This window comes from Nipponia nippon, unplaced genomic scaffold, assembly GCF_047370975.1.
Source record: "Nipponia nippon isolate SJK-2023a ecotype South Korea unplaced genomic scaffold, ASM4737097v1 scaffold_39, whole genome shotgun sequence".
NCBI classification, from domain to species: Eukaryota; Metazoa; Chordata; class Aves; order Pelecaniformes; family Threskiornithidae; genus Nipponia; species Nipponia nippon.
Genome location: NW_028262357.1, coordinates 13,213 through 24,383, shown reverse-complemented (window position 1 = coordinate 24,383; position 11,171 = coordinate 13,213). Strand labels below are relative to the sequence as shown.

The window sequence follows — 11,171 nt, the reverse complement described above, 5'->3', positions numbered from 1 at the left end:
TAGCCATTGAATCTTTTGGCTGAGATGGTTAATACTTCAGTACCTGAAGAATGGAAAAGTCCTGCTTTCATTCAAAGAAGCAGTTTTCAAAAGCCGAAGCCCAAGAAGCTTTTTTAACATACATGATTTTGACAATCATATCTTTGTCTTAAATCTTCTTTTTTACTGGCAAGTTCATTAAGAACAGAGTGGTGAGGTATTTTAAGCATGATATGATGTGCTTTAATCCATAAAAGTAGGGGTTTCAGCTTGTGCTGAATACAGCAGTCCTTAAGGCCAATTTTTAACTTCTGTCCTTTGCCAGAAGATGAACGTCCACGTTGACTTGCTGGCCCATGAAGCTGCATTTATTTACCTTTACACCTTAAAAAGTGGGGGAATAAAAAATTGCCTGAATGTTTTTATCTTTATCTCTCAAAACAATCCATAATGGCCCTCACAGCTCTTGTATAAAATTCCACAAGATTTATGTGACTGACACGCAGTTCTATATCTCTGTTATAGAACATGACAGTAAGTTGTTTTCCCAGTGCCTATCCAAAACAAGACATTTGATAGTATAGAGTTATATAAGGCTCAAATTAAAAACAAAACAAAACAAAACAAAAAAAAGAAAAAGAAGAAATACGACGAAAAAGAATTTGTGGAAAGTTAAGGAAGTTATAGGAGGAACTGTATGTGCTTCCTTCCTGAAGTTCATTAATGTCGAATCCACAGAAAAGAGCCTAAAGAGCATTGTCAGCCAGATTTCAGATCTCTTTCAATGACAATGTGTAACTGGTCAGTTATCTTCCCTGCAAAAACAACTGTTATTAGGTCTGTTCTTACAGCCCTAATGTAACAATACTGGGACAGTCTACTTATCCAGCAGAGTAATCTGTCACTGACCTCTTTTTCTGTTACATAATATATTTTATTATTATATATGTTTTATAGTCTGTTACATGTTTTACATTATCTGTCTCTTAACTTTGTTCAGAATCCCTAGTGCCTTGCATAATAAGAACGGACTGTAACATTCAAATCAAAGTACTAGAGCTTTGTCTTCCATCATTTTTCCTCCATAGAGAACTGTTTTTCACAAGTATACATTTTAAAAGATATATCTGCCATAAAATTCTTACCGTGTCTTCATACAAACAGAAGCACATTCTTAACATGGTAGAGATAGTGCATGTTTGTCACTTAGAAAAAATTAAGAAGTATTATTTCATTTCATATTAAATTCTTGTTGCTAAATTATTAGAAAAAAATAAATTATTATATTTTTTATATATATATATATATATGTATGCGCTAAATAATTAGAAGAAGGGAAAAAATACTACCTCTATCTGGCTTACCAGAAAAAAAAAAAATCAGTAGTCACCATCAAGTTGTAAGCTTAAAGCAAGTAACTATATGAATACTTTACTCCTCAATCTGCAGGCTTCCTTGTTTTTTTATTTTACCTGTACCACTGAAGGCCTCATCTGATATTTAGGTTGCTTACTTATCACAATGAATATTCCCCAGTGAATTAATTATGTGGTGCTATTATTTGCTTCTGTGAACTAAAATCAATGCAAAGAACATAACTTAATATTCCTTGTCATACGGCATTCATTATTACATTCTTCCTACTCACTGTTGTAGTCCAGCCTTAACACCAGATTCTAAATAATTTGAATACTTAAATTTAGGATGATCGCTAATGATTGCATTACTATATTACATTCAGATAATGAGCTCCCAAAATTTTATAGGGAAGTTCTTTTCAGTTATTGAAAAAATATTAGAAATATACAATAATAATGTTAGTTTTTATTTTACTGACACATCACATTTATTTAAAAAATCTGCCCAGAAATACATACTACCTATAAATTACTAGAAGGTAAAATGCAACAATGTTTGTGCATCCCCTTAACAACTTAAAATGACAGGTACCTGTATGTTATACCAGCCCTTAAAGAGACAAAAATGGAAAAGCACAATAGATTTTTCATTCAGTCTAGAAAAAAATCGAATGACAACAAGCAACCTCTAAGAAAACATTGGTGCCAGGTGTATTTTCACTGTAGTATTACATGCTGTCCATAATTTATGAAGCTGAATAACAACATGTAGCTGTCAGGGAAGTTAACATCAGAATGAAGAGGGTAAAGAGGTCTCTTGACTATTTTCGACAGTGTACACACGCATACTGTCTTTGCATCTAGAAAGCTTATCTCGGTATGCAGTTGTAAACAGCAGCAAGAGAGGTACCTACAACTTACCACATATTTTGTGAAAATTGCTTGAGAAATACATTTTAAAAACAGTGCTGTCTGCATAAAGATCTTTAATTCCTGCCTTTTAAACTTGTATTAAAATACTCTTTGAAGAACAAGAAACGAGTCTCAGAATAACCGACTGTGCAAGTAGCTTAGATTTATGGGCGCCCAGTCATTTGTTTATGGCAAGAGACACATTCTCCCTTGACATCAAAGGGAGCAGGATTAGGTTCTGAAGCTTTACCCTGAAACTTGCAGTTCATTTCCAGGACTACATAGGTGTGGATTTATCAGGGGAATTCAGAGAGCTTTGACCTCCTCCACACTGCCACCAGCTTTGTGCAGCGCTGTATATACGCTCCTTAGTGTGCCACAGTCATGGTTGCATGACTGCATAGCTCCTCCCATACAGATTAGGACCACCTCCACCCCATGACTAAGGCCTGGAACAGAAATAAGGTTTAAAGTATCTTGATATGTTTTCAGGTAATATTCTGAAATACTTGATTTATCCCTTTTTCTGGCCATTTCAGGCATAATGAGATGAACCCCATGCATACTAAAGTATTTTTTAGGAACATAGTGAGCTTCCGTTCTGCAATAAATTGCAGTGAGTGGACCTTTGAAGACAACAGGAATACAAGGAACCACTTACCTGAATGCAATGGAAGAATTTGATCTTTCCTTTTAAAAAGTGAATTACAGTAATATCTAATGGAATTTAAAAAATTTAATTTCCCTTCAGGAAAAAAAAAAAATCCTGATTTGCTTATGTGTGTTACACCACCACCTTCTAAAACAGCTAATGACAGCTAATTAGTTGTTTCCTTGTGCAGGTAGTAACATCGTAGTACTCAGGCAAAACAGACATTTCTACAAATTCTTTTAGTTGATTGGGGTTTTAAAAGCATAAAATGGTCCAGTGACATTCTCACTGAAAAATGCTGACTGAAACAGCAGTCAAATAGGTGTTGTATCTTACCATGATGTTTGTACTGGCTAAACCATATCTGACATTTGAAAAGGAAAATGTCAGTATTTGCATTTTGTTTACACACTAAGTCACCAATTAAGAAAAAAAAATCGTTATATAAATAGATTACTAAAACCACAGAAAGACCCCATCAACATGAATTGGTAGCAATCAGAAGTAGATTGAAGTAGTGTTCCTGGGCCAACTTTGTCATTTTAGAATCACATTTTCCTGTGAATTCATAGGTGTGTATGCCCACATACATACGGGTATGTGAACTCCAAATAGGTAGTCCATTAAATTTTAGTTTATTACCAAGAGAAGGTAAATATTTTCCCCCTTGAGTTACAGAGTTGCACTGTATTACGTTAAACGCAAAGACTTCCGAACACACTTCACTTACTATACCAATTATTTCCCTTTATTTCAAAAAGGTAACTTGAAGTTTTAAATGCATAAACAATTACAGGACTGGGACCTTTTCTATTAACTTAGAACAAAAGTATGTAATACATTTTTTTCAGAGCCCCGTTTACTCTGTCTCCATTAAACTTATATGAGCATGTACCCATTAGATATTAGTATTTCCAGTACTGAATTACCGTCTTTTCCAGTGCCATCTTCATTTCTGTACTTTCAAACAAAAACTCATACAGTTGTAAAATGAACTTTGATTCATCCACCATTACAAATTTAATAGTTGTTTAAGCCTGAGAGAGGCATTATAAACCTGTATTAAAACCAGAGCGTTATTCAGGATATCCTAAGACCTGGAAAGATTCAAGCGCATTGGTGTAAGATATTATCCCTTTGTGCAAAGAATATCCGTCCAGAGCTGAAGGGGTGTGTTTGTATGTCACAGGGTATTTACAGCTGTGTCCAACTGTATGGCCGAATCCTGAAGTCGACGGGCAAACAAGGCTTCCTCTAGAAATCAAGGGGGTTTTGTCCAAGTACTGAGGAGCAAAACGACATAAGTGAGTACAAAAAGACATACTCAATTCATCAGATATAAATGCTTCTTCACTATTATCCTGTGCTGTGATTATTCACAGTTTTACCTGTACAGAGGAACACCAGAAAATCTTTCAGACTAGGACATTCTCTTTCTCCAAACACTCCTTCACAACCCACAATTAAAATATTTCCAGTAAATCTGGTGGCGGTGGGAGCGTCAGCCTCCAGCGAAAGACCCTTCACCTGAACATCAGCATTTTCCCCCGTCCTCGTCCAAAAAGGTTGTTTTTAAAAGCCACTCCAGTTCGGTACGTCCACCTGGAAGTCCCTCGCCCCGGCAACGCTTTCCGCAGCGGGTGTTTCAGTTCCTGCGACAGGGCCGCCGCGCACCCCGCAGACGGACATGAGCGGTAACAGTAACTCCGGCCGCTGTCCCAGGCCTGACACATCCCACCCGCCGCGGCGGGGGGCTGCCGCCTTCGCGGGTTCACGCTAAGGCGCCTTTTTAGGTCTGCCTCCTGCGAGGCGGCATTTTGCGGTCCTCCCCGCCATCCGTAGGGAAGGCAAAAATAAAACCCGAAACGGGTGGGTTTTTTTCAACCGTCCCTTCTTCGCAAATCGCTGGCTGCCTTCCTCTCAGCGCAGGCCTAAGCGTAAACTCCGGTCTCGCTCCGCAACCCAGAGGGGGAAAAAAGGAAAGAGAAACTCGGGCGGCAGCCGAAGGGGAGGGGAAGGGGAGAGGCAGCCAGGCAGCGGAGGCTCAGCTGTGCCCGCCGCCGCCAGGCGAGGCGAGGCGAGGCGAGGCACGGCGCGGCGCGGCGAGGCGGAGGCAGCCGCTCCAGCTGCGGCGGCGCTGGGCGGGGAGCGGCGCGGCGCCGAGCAGCGCAGTGGCGGCGGCGGAAGCGGCGCTGGTGGAGGCAGGGAGCGAGCGGGCGAGGAGGAGGCAGCGGAGGGAAGGGGGAGGCTGTTGGTGTTTGGCGCCGGTGGAGGGAGTCATTCCTGCAGCTGCACTTCCGGTCGGCATTTTGTTCTGAGAGGGAGCGAGAGAGACACACACAGGATCCTTCCCCCTCCTCCTCCTCCTCCTCCTCCCCCCCCACCCCCCCGCTCGGTACCGACTCACCGTGCCCAGGCTGCCCCCTCCCCCGCCCTCCTGCACTCGCACACACAGAGGGAGCGGCGGCGGCGGCGGGCCCTTGGCAGCGCTGCCCCCCCGGCCACCCCCCTGCTCCCCCGCGGCTCGGAGTGTGTCTCGGAACCGGTTCGGCGCCGCCCGGCCTGGCCCGGCCCGTGTTGATGTTGTGAAGCAGGCTCAGGGGGAAGGGATTTGTCTCGGCCGCTCACCCCCCGGCTCTACATGTTCGCTGCACCGAGGAGGAGACGGAAGAGGAGCCAGCCCCCCTCCCGGCCCGGATTATTGTTGTTATATTATCTCCCCTCCTCCTCCTGCTCCGCGGCGGCGGCGGCGGCCCAGCGGCGGCGGCGGCGGCTCCTCTGAGGAGGGAGGGGGGCGGATTTCTCTCCCTCTCTCTCGGATTCTCGTTGGATTCAGACGCCGATTTGCTCAGGTAATCCCCCCTCCTTGTCTCCCCTTCCCCTCCCTGCCCTCTCCAGCAGCGGGCCGGGCCTCCCAGCCCAGGCGGCCCAGCGCTGCCGGGAGCAGAGGGGATTAGCTGTTATCCGGGGTAGAGGGGAGTAAGTGGCAACCGGAGGTGTTTATTTCGCAGCCCCCCTTCCTGCTCGCTCGGGTTTGGCGGAGGAGATTGGTTCCTCCCGGGCTGCCGGGAGGCCCAGGCCCGGTGGAGAGCGCAGGCCCGCCGGCCAGCGCCTTTACTCCAGCTCGGGGATTAGAAAGGCGAAGCGGCTTCTCAGTGACAGGGCCTCAACCCGGAGAGGAGCAGGAGGAGGAGGAAACAATACAATTAGCCGCAAATGTGCACTGATCCTTTGCCATATTTACAACTTCACTAGGGCAAGGTAGGAAGGTCCCACCTCAGACAGCCCTCTGAAGCGGGGAAGGAGTAAGTGGAGGAATAGGGGAAGAGAGACAATGTAAATACCCAGCAACAAAAATATCACCTCTCTTCGCTGTTACCTTCTCCATCTAACCAACTGGGTTCTGAACATTCAAAAGTTCGAGTGCACATGGATTTATAATGTGCAGAGGCTTAATCTCCAAATAATACACCGATTGATCAGTGTATTAATCACTTACTATATTTATAGCATAAAACTAGTGCTTGTGTGATGATTGACACAACACAGACACCTGCAGACCCAGGAAATACAGATGGGCAAGCATATTGTGTCAGGTACTCTACACAATCGCAGTGTCTATGTGCTGTATACATTACAGGAATATGTACTAAATTCAGAAGAAATACTATTTTATGCTTCTAACAAACAGAAAATGGGAGAGGGATCGTGTGTAAAGTGCTGCGTTTGTGACATTTAAGGGACCAAGGTGAAGATGAGATCTTACCCAAAGTACTTGAGAATCAAACATAAATTTAATTAAGTGAAAAGTGAGGAATGCTTAAAAAGTGTCATCTTTTCTTGTCCGGCCATATCACTCTGAGATCCTGAGGTTGTTATTGGCTGTTTGTGTCCATGATGTTTGAATATGTAATTAGGTGTCATTTTAACAGGTCAAATGTGTTTTGTAAATGACTGTTGATTAAGTGTCAGGTCTTTATAAATAAATGGTAGCTAATTTACAGTAAAGTAAATCTCAGACTCAGGTGTGGTAGAGTTGCGAATGTTACTAAAAACTGAGGTGGATTTAAAACAGACACCCTGTGAATTAATAAAAATATTCCTACAGAAATTACATAACTGAGGGAAATTTTAAGGTACAAAGTTTCATCTTTCATAGAGAAAGGAAATTTGTAAATGGCAAACGAGTATCAACATTGCATAATTTGTCTATTTTTCAGCAGGTTTTTTGGTTGTTCAGGCAGATCTGTTGTGGTTAATGTGTTAAAGTGGTTAATGTATCTAATAGGGTAACTTTCTGGTGTATTGTGTTTAGAGTCTTATAATAAAACTGTGCTATCGTGTCTTCAAGTGCCCCGATACATGTTTAAAAGGGTGAAGTTAATATAGCTGTCACGTAGAAGGCGTGTTTTTAATGCTGTAAATCCGTGTAGTAGTCAGTAGCGTGTCCGTGATTTGTATTGGTCAGGGAGCAGTTTGAATTTTAAAAAGCCTGAAGATCCTGCTGAGCCCCAATCCCGGCCTCCCTCCCTCCCACTAATCTCCCATTCCTGTCTTTGTGCTGCCTGGTCCTGTTAGACACTGTTTGCAACAGGGCCTCAGGCCTACGTGCGTGGAGAGGAACCATTTACACTTCGAAAAAGCAGCTTTTTATTTTTAAACTTTGTGAATTGCAGAGGGAGCCACTAGTTGTCTCTAACTGTCCCTGTCTCTGTGTGTAGCAGCAGAATTGCTGTTTTCTTTTGGCCCGTAGCCTGCGTAGAGGCCGAATGTAACTCTGCTTTACAGGAAAGAAAGGACTGTGCAGAAGTAGTTGTAGTTCTTGGGTAGTTTTCATCATCAGGAAGCGACATTAGCTCTAGCGTTTCCTTCGTCGTCTATTTCAAACAGCTCTTGTTTTAACAAAAATGGGTTTGTTAAGCTAACAGTAGTGAACTTCTTTCTCTGACTTACTTTTCATTTAAGGAGGTTTGCTTTAATTATACCAGATATGAGCAGGAAATAAGCTACTGTAGTTATGTAGTTCCTGTCAAGTTTATCTTGCCAGGGTTGTGTTTATGGCTTTCCCCCCCCCCCCCCCCCCCCATCAGAAAGGATGCACTTTTCTGATATGAAAAATAAGTGTATTTACTGAGGGCAATTTAAGATGCTGTCTGTTTGTGATGTGTAATGAGTTTTTTGGTTTTGTTCTTCTGAGCCATATGTGATTAATCCTGAATTAGTTGCTTTATCACAGTTTACATAGTTGTAAATTTCTTTATCTCAGAAAAATATATTTAGCATACAGAAATATTTAATGTGGAAATGTTTATAAGATGACTTATTTTTGGTTTAGATTGTATTTTTTAGCACATTTAAGTGTGTGTGTGAAGCAGGACTGTCACTTTCATACTACTTTTTCCCTAATGTTAGGAGTTGGTACTGGTCCACTGTTTATCACAAGAGCTAGCTGCTTAAGGAGGATGTAGTTATTTTATTTATGTTGTAGAAATACAAAATTAATTATTCTCAAGATGTTAGCTGTAACAATTATTTCAACTGAAATAGAAAAATACTTTCTTCTTGTTATCTTTTATTTTGTACTTTTGTCTACCTTGTACATTTTGAATTTGTTTCCTGTGTGCAGGTTTTATTTCTTTTTTGTCCTCTCAACTTCTTACATGTTCTACCTGAAGTTATTCCAACAAAAAATCTTTCCCTGAAGCCTTTTGCTGTCTTTTAAAGCCGTTTCTGTACTTTTTAAAAATAAAGACATAGAAACAGGTGTACTAGTAAAATAATTTACTTTTTACATTTGAAATGTTTAAATTTTGATTTAGGAGAAACAGAACAGGATCAGAAAAGCAAAATTATATCACTAAAACGCGTTGCAGATCCCTATTCTGCATAAGAGTCCAGGTGCTCTGTGCAACCTTATTGTATGTTTGAGACTCCAAGTACTCTTCTTGCAGAATCAAGGCAATAGATAGTCATTTCCTTGGTATGGAACCACGGGGGGCTTTTTTGTTGTGTTTGTATGATGATTAAGGTAATGTAGCCTTAATCCTAAATATTTCATGTATATATTCCTCTACAATATAAATAAACTACATTTTGAAGGATACTAGATGAAAAATACTCAAAGTGTGAATTGATTTCAGCCAGGGATTGGTATAACAAGTTTCCTATTGCAAATTCCTGTGTGTTCAGTGGCAAGTGTGATACTTCTATGCGTATATTATATTACAAAGTGTTAAAGTCATTATATTGAATTTATATTAACATTTCATAAATATTGCACAAGAAATGTGACGTTAGTGGATAATTGCTGTAACTAGAAAGAAAAAAAAGTACTTCTATTCTGAATAACTAGACCTAGGAAAGAAATTAAGTCTTCAAATTCAGAAATTTATGCTTTCTAGAAGTTATTCTAGAGGAGTGTATAATATTCATGAATGTGTGGACACTTTGACAACAGGCATACTTAATTGGAAAAATCTGAGTAGTGATAGCTTTAGAATTTGGTGTCTGGTAGGTATGAGGTGGGTCATCCAGTGTTAGGGCAACTATTTAGTGTCACAAAATACATCTCTAGAAATATTTAACATTTGAAAAAAATGGCCATTTCAATATGAAATTACTTATTTTCAATCTTTTCATATGCCTTTATTAGAAGTAGTACAGGTTAGGTTAACTTCTGATTTTGACTCAGCAACAGTGACGAACACTCAGTTGCACAGAGATACCTACAAGGAAGTGCTTGAAATTGGTGATACCTCTGTTTTATTGCTAATAACCCGGTACAATAGTGATCCCTTTTAATAATCAAAAAAGGAAGTCCCTTAGAAATTACAGTTGTTAAAGGCTTGTATTCCAAAAAGCTTTAATATAATTCATCTATATTTGTGTTTTTATTTTCTTAGTGTTACAAGCATACTTCTTAGTAGCTGATCCTGACCCCGAAAGTACATGCGAGAGAAGTGCTTTATATTGAGATCTGCTGCACCCCAGGTGTGAGGAAATTGTGTTTGGGGAGGTTGTGCAGGACCTGTAATTTGTGTCTCACTTCCTGTCCCTACTGTTTACTATGGAAAATCTCACTAGCAAAAGGGAGGGGAGAAAGTTTCTACATACAGTGGGGCCAAAATCCTAAAAGGAGTTCCAGTCCTATTGAATGTGTTTGTTGACACTGTACTTGAAGGTGACTACTTGGTTTACACAAATAACTTCTAAAAAAGCCATAAACATTGAAGACCATTTTTCATGTTAAAGTCAGAAAAAATTCTAGAAAAGTTCATTTTTATGGCCTCTTGTATTGGTATCAATTAGTTTTAAGTGGTTTTCCCATCAGAGATCTCAAAATTCTTTATATGGATAGATATTTTAATTTTTCACATTATTGCTGTGGTTTGATTTGAAGCACTTTCATTTTTGTAGCAGTGTGTATATGCAATGCATTTTAGAGGAACAGTGTCAAAAAATGCTAGGCTGTAAGGGGTAGGCTGTAAGGCTGAGTAAGGGACTCAGATAAGGAAAGTGCAGATTACAGAAGAACATAATCCAGCCCCCTTTGCCATATGCTGGGCCTTTAACTGCATTATTGTATTCCCCCTTTCCCTTGCAGCCCCAATTCAGTGCCTTATATAGGGCATGGGAAATGCCAGCTGACTGGTATACTGTTATAACCTCGTTTATGTATTTGTTTTTCTTTGTCATTCACTGTGCAGCCTACTGCCTTATTACCTGCTGGATACATCCAAACCTTTCATGAATGCTGAAGTGTTTTCATCTGTTAATTTCCAGGAATTATCTCAAAATAAATATCTGCGTTTCACAAACATTAGAGAACTTTTTTTTTTTGCACATCTGTAAAATATTATTTCCATTTTACAGGTGGAAGACTGAAACTGAGTCAAAATAGTTTTAGAAGTGCTTATAAATCTTGTGTAATTTGACATGCTTTATTCTTCAGAATTTTAGAGTTACTTTACAGCACTTAGTAAGTTCATGACATTGTTTTCTTTGACTTTATTTGTGGTTGTGAGTGCACTGCATTTCAGCATATCAGGATTGTTGTTTCTCATGCTGGATCCCTAATATGGAACGGGTTTTGCTGATGGCCTTAAACATCTGTTAAGTTTCAACTGTCTGATCATGCCAACAGCTGGAAAAGAATACATTTCTTGTCCTGAAAAATTAAAAATAATCACCCTCCATATTGTGAAGAAATAAAAATCTCTTAAAGTTTATCAGGAAGAACAGAGCCAACAACTAGATCGTAACCCAAATCT

At 40.3% G+C, this 11,171-nt stretch overlaps 2 long non-coding RNA genes across 2 annotated transcripts; one reads left to right on the top strand and one right to left on the bottom strand.

The window, feature by feature from the left end:
- Positions 1–3,627: 3,627 nt before the first annotated feature.
- Positions 3,628–4,430, bottom strand: LOC148053569 (uncharacterized). Its single transcript, XR_015707958.1, has 2 exons — positions 4,290–4,430; positions 3,628–4,184 (listed from the first exon to the last, which is right to left on the bottom strand). It is a non-coding gene; the product is annotated as an uncharacterized LOC148053569 (long non-coding RNA).
- A 1,190-nt stretch (positions 4,431–5,620) lies between these two features.
- Positions 5,621–10,680, top strand: LOC148053568 (uncharacterized). Its single transcript, XR_015707959.1, has 3 exons — positions 5,621–5,753; positions 9,804–9,891; positions 10,608–10,680. It is a non-coding gene; the product is annotated as an uncharacterized LOC148053568 (long non-coding RNA).
- Positions 10,681–11,171: the final 491 nt, after the last annotated feature.